Genomic DNA, 5,788 nt, shown 5'->3' with positions numbered 1-5,788 from the left:
ACCTTGGGATAAAAAGGGGGTTTATTTTTAGGGGAAAAAAATATGAATCGCTGAAAATCCCCCATTCATTTACATGGGGAAAAGTGAGCCAGAACCAGTATATTCACCCTACTGACATCACAGCTTCGTCCTTTGCTTCTATAGGCTCAGAAATATCGCAACATCATGTTACACAAAGTTCATGAATTTCCCCCTCACCAAATATACTCTGGGTTCATAATGTTTTGTTATAACTCATTTTAAAGTTATGCTTTCTTGTAGAAGTTATATTTTCTTACCATATCTGAGATTAAACAATCCAAGAGTTCTGATAAGCATGCAATCAATGGAAAGAGTAATAAAAACAATTGATATCGGATTTTGTAACCAGCAAACAAATTTAGTTGGATTTCCAACAAATAATAATGTACATCCAAAACATCCCTGTAGAATTACAAGTAACACAATATTGACTGAAAATTCATTTGTCTCAATCATTAAAAGCTTCCAAGATCTGAACAAAATCAATGCGATGATGAATGATATCATATTTCCAAGCAGAGCGAAGGGCAACAAAGTAAGTGTCAGTGGATCAGAGAATGCAAGGAATTCCTTTTGCATCAGCAAGCACGAACTTTGCTGCTTGTTGGGCCAGTACTCCAATGGACAAGAATAGCAGTTTTCTGAGTCTGTTTTAAATTGCATGAACAAAAATAGCAACTGTCACAAATTTACATAACTTTTCATTTATTATGCATAGAAAGAAATTTGTTTGAGAATTGCCTACACTGATATTTTTATGTTTACATATGCAGTGTGTGACAAACCTGTTATATTAGAATATGCTTCTGGGGCACAGGGTATACAGTCAAAACAGCAAATGGGTTCTCCTTTCCGGGGAGTTTTGCGTGTTCCTGGTGTGCATGGCTCATTGCATGAAGATACAGGTACCTGATAAAATACAATTCATCTTCTTTGTGATTTGAGGGAGTGAACCATATTGCAAGATATGTATGACAAAAACACATGCTTAAAAAAACTGTTCTACAAATCCATCTGAAATAATCTTTATTGGACTTTTAGAAATTATTTAAAGTTTAATTCAATTTATGACTTATTACTCTGCAGACCAAAGTGAAAAGCAGGGTTAAGCAATTGGTTTATTTCTGTCTGTCTGTTCTTCTGTCTGCAAATGTCAGTTGATGGTTGAGGAACAACTTGGCTTCAATTGAATGTTGTATTTCGAACAGAAATCGGAACATGAATCACAAAATTAACCATACGTTTAGCAATACTTTGGCTCTGAATTCATCCCGATCATACATACACAGAGAAGAGTTAGATAATTTTCTTACTTTGTCTTCCTGTCTGGCAGTCAAACAAAATTGAAAGTCATTCCAAACAGGAAACTTAAGTTTTTTAAGTCGTCATAAGGCAATAAACAACAGGCACGAGTAAATAATGTAACATGTTAAATAAGGTGGAGTAAAAGACTGCATCAATGATGGTAAACTTCCATAATTTTTCTTTCTTCGACATTCAAATCTTTATTTTATTTAAATTGAATTATACACTTGAACACTGTAGAACAAGAACCCCCTTTTTAAAACTTTCAAAACCCTTCTGTTTAGTAGTACTTGGACAAAAATATTATGGCATTTTACATCATCACAACCAATCAAATCTGCCACTCAAAGACCCTGCTCATGTCCTTGTTTTGGAAGACAGCACAAGGTAACGTGTTCTATGAACTCTCCAGTTTACTCTATCGTAATTGTGAGGATCATAAATTGATCCGATTGATGTCAAGTATTTATTTTCAGATGAATTTTCCTCTTATTTTTAAATGCAGATTTAATATTATTCAAAAAAAGACATTTGTAGGATTATAATCATGTTTACTTCATGTGTGTTTCCTTTCCACATGATGGTTCCATGTTCCAGTTGAAGTCTCTGTCCTTTTGGAGCTGTAGAATCATATAACCCAACAGCTTTCATTTCAAGTTTATTTTCACCAACCACCTGCCAGTTTAATAACTCATAGATCGCAGGAGGATCTCCGTTAATATCAAAACTCATTTCATTGCCCATGTTATCAATGTAATGCACTCTCTTCATGTAGTATAGAAGCTACAGAAAGTAGACATGCAAATTGTGTTAAACAAGCAAATAACACGTCATTACGGATGGTGTAATTTCCCCACCTTCATGATGTCGATGGCACATATTTGTTTGATTTGTAGTCCCGGCTTCCACCGGGTTGCACTTTACATAGACACATATTTCATAGAGAGATTTGTGGTGCTTCACCCACCCTGGATTAACAGGACTTAATTTCTTTACCCCCTTAAACCTTGCCTTGCAAACGCTGAACAAAATTCACCAGTTTTCAACTCATTCCCTCCAGCAGTTGAGTCTCTCTTAATGTCCCCATTTCCAGTAGTATATATATATATATATATATATATATATATATATATATATATATATATATATATATATATATATATATATATATATATATATATATATATATATATATATATATTCACCAGTTTTTCAAATAATCTCATACAAAAGTTCAGGAGTGCATAGATGTCAAACAATCACACAAAGTGTATGATAATAAAGGATGATAATTCCCCACTTATTTCCTGTCCACGTTTATCATGTAGAGAATTGTTGGATGTTACTATAATTTGAAATACTCCCTCACTCCATGATCGGCACTACGAGCTGAAGAAAAACTGTGAGCTGAAGTGGTACTTGTCATAACACGGGGGGGGGGGGGGAGAGGTGGTACTGTGTTAATTAGATCGGGATTAAAGCAGAGATTGAAGCAGATAAAATTCTGCAGAGAGCCCCGGCATCAGCAAGCGCAATCGACGAGGAAGCCGCACGCCGGTTGGTGAGCCCTGGTATTGAACACCGCCTCACAAATTACCTCATGTACATTTCCCTCCCAAAGGGCGGCTCGGAGCCATTTTGAGGCATATCTTCCCACACAGCGACGAAGCAGTTTGGCGACTTTCAAGCCACTGAAACTCATTCCTGGACACGAAGGTTAGTGCCAAATTAAAGGAGGGATTATTTTTCTTTGTTTTATTCCATTCCCCTTGTCTGTATTTGTCTGTGTGGAGGTGCTTGAAATTTAGATTTGGGTTACCTCATAACCTGATTTATTCCATTCCAACTTGATTTTATGTTTAATAAATCATTATTTATTTAAGTTGCTCATGTCCGTGTATCTTTAGTGGGTTTGAGTACAACCTGTGTGCCTCCATCCCTCAGCCGCCCATTCTCTCCCACACACTCCATAATCTCTGAGGATCACGTGTCCGCCTCCAAGGAAAACCGCTCGGTGATCCAGCCTGGTCGGTGTTAACCGCCTGTCCACCACAATTGGGTCGTGGGGGCGGGGGGGGGAGGATTAACCTAACTGCCAGGACTGCGACATTTGGTGTCAGAAATGTTAGCTGATAAAGGCTTGCAGGAGCCACAATTGACTGGGAAAAGGATGGATGAGATATTACAGGAGCAGCTGAAAATTTGGGACAATACCATCAAGAGAGAGGTGATAGAACGAAAATGTTTCTCTTCGTTTCACTGGTCACACTGATGGTTCTGTTGAGACCATGCTAGGACTGACAGACTCATACAAAGTTAAACTGGACTTGCTGCACTTTAACATTGGGAATGTTACTGAACTGGCTCAAGCAGACTTGGCAGAGCAAATGTTTGAACCACTTGCAGGACAGATAGTGGAGGAGAGTGACAGTGACGTTGACAGACCAAGTCCCGAGCATGTGGCTGATTCTGAAACAATCGAAGGTGAGTTTGCTGATGTAAACTCTGGAGAGATTTGCCCAATTTGAAGAGGTGCAAGACGGTTTAACAGTCATGGATAGACCTCAAGAGCAACAGCAGAATGCTTGTCAAACAGACCCATGTGAGAGTGATGTTTTTGAAAGGTATTTGCAGGACCAACCCCAGAGTTCAGATTTGGATAATTGTTGTGAAGCTCAATTACTCACTGTTTGTGAATATTGTGGAAGTAATGGCAATGCAGAATGTTATGACAAGTCTGGTGTTTCTCGCTGTTGTAATGCAGATGGTACAGATATAATTGACAGTGGATCTACAGAAATGTTTGTTGATGATACTGCAGTAGAGAAGGACACATTGGATGATGTGAAAAGGAATGACGTGGAAGTAGCGAAGGTGCTGGAGGAGGAAAGTGATCTTCCTGAAGCATTGCTTCCTGAACATGGCACTTCCCGGAAGGCAAGTCTTGAAGTTTGTTGTGTTTAGCCAGTATTGAAACAGTCCCAGGAAGGATGTGTTGTGGAGAGTTGCAACAGCTGCGGCTTCCCGATGGTTGAGCGGGAGGGAGGCTCATCTTGAATTAGGCCAGAGTGAGTCAAGTGCAGGCTTGGAACAAAAACATGTCTGCATTTGCATCTTGGGCACCCACCGAGAAACAAGGTGCCAACACCTTCTGGAATGTCACAAGTAGTTTCTTCCTTTCCAGCAACTCTGTTCTCAGCTGGAAGTTCTGTAATTTGCTCCACAAGATTTTGCGCGATGGATATCCCAATGTTCTGCTGGATTCCTCACTTCAAAATACTCGAATAAAGGAGCTTGGTCATGCGTGGAACCATCATCATGACCATTGTGGTTGGCTTGTTTCCATCTACATAATGTTGATCATAAGAAAGTTGAATTCCACATGGGGTGGTCGGTTCTTCCACCTGGCTTGACAGTGATGGACAAAGAGCTTGGTGCTACTGGAGATAACGGCATTGGCGCAGTTTTTCGGCTGACAGTGGAGCTGTTTGCCTATATGGACAGTGAGCTCAGCTCTTTTGAAGCAGGTTCTGCATCTGTGGATCTACAGCATGCTATCTCTCTGACACAGGCTGGACAGTTTCATCTGGCACCTCTCACCCATGTCATACCAGATCCGAGTATCCTCATCTCCCATCCCACGGAGGTAAATCTGTGGAGCGATGAAGAGCAAAGGCCGGACATGAGAGCATCTGCGCTGGCTGAGCACGTGAGTCCAGTAGTGGTGATTTCAGGTGACGAAGGGCTGGAACTTTAACCGCAACAAGAAACACATCCTTTGCCGATTCTGGAACCCAGCATTGCAGAAGGACCTGATGAAAAAATCTGCTGATAGAGAGCTTATGCCAGGAGACCAGAGCAGTGATTACTGAACTGCAGTCATTTAAGAGCGAATCCGAGGAAGTGGTGAACAGACGTCGGCTGGAAGTTCTGCTTCTGGAAGGAAGTTCTGGAAGGAAGAAAGTCAGTGCTGGGATAAATGCCAACAGGAAGAACAGGAGCAAGCCTTTGAGCGGGCATATCGCCAAGCATGATAGCAGGTTGAGGAACAGGGAATTTGAGCAGAGAAGCTGGAGCGAGAGCTGCACGAGGCCAAAACGCACCTCAACTCACCCCAACTCTCATCGCAGGCAGCCGAGCAGACGAGTGTAACAGCCCAAGGTCTTTGGATCCATTCACGTTAACCAGAGTGGCTGTTTGTCTGGATTTTGCTGTCGTGGATGGTGGGATGTGATTGCTTGCATCCATGCTTGCCTGGGAGTTATCCTCCTGCTGGTTGTGGGTCAGCCGGTTATGGCCTTGTTCTGTCCTCAGCCTGGCATGCTCAGGAGATAAAGTTTTGGCTGGGTCCGCTGGGCTGTGGCAATGTCTGCCTGGATTTTAGCTGTGGCCACAGTTTATCCTGGAGGAGGATGCAGGCATTGATCAGGCCAGGATGGGAGAGTAATGGGGTTCCAGACCC

At 41.4% G+C, this 5,788-nt stretch overlaps 1 pseudogene; it reads left to right on the top strand.

Moving 5' to 3' along the window:
* The first annotated feature begins 578 nt into the window (after positions 1-578).
* Positions 579-5,478, top strand: LOC147034953 (huntingtin-interacting protein 1-related protein-like; annotated as a pseudogene).
* Positions 5,479-5,788: the final 310 nt, after the last annotated feature.

The sequence above is a fragment of the Eptatretus burgeri genome, chromosome 1 (genome assembly GCF_056783735.1).
Source record: "Eptatretus burgeri isolate ZD-2024b chromosome 1, Ebu_testis_v1, whole genome shotgun sequence".
Taxonomy (NCBI): domain Eukaryota; kingdom Metazoa; phylum Chordata; class Myxini; order Myxiniformes; family Myxinidae; genus Eptatretus; species Eptatretus burgeri.
This window is presented reverse-complemented; position numbering and strand designations above follow the sequence as displayed.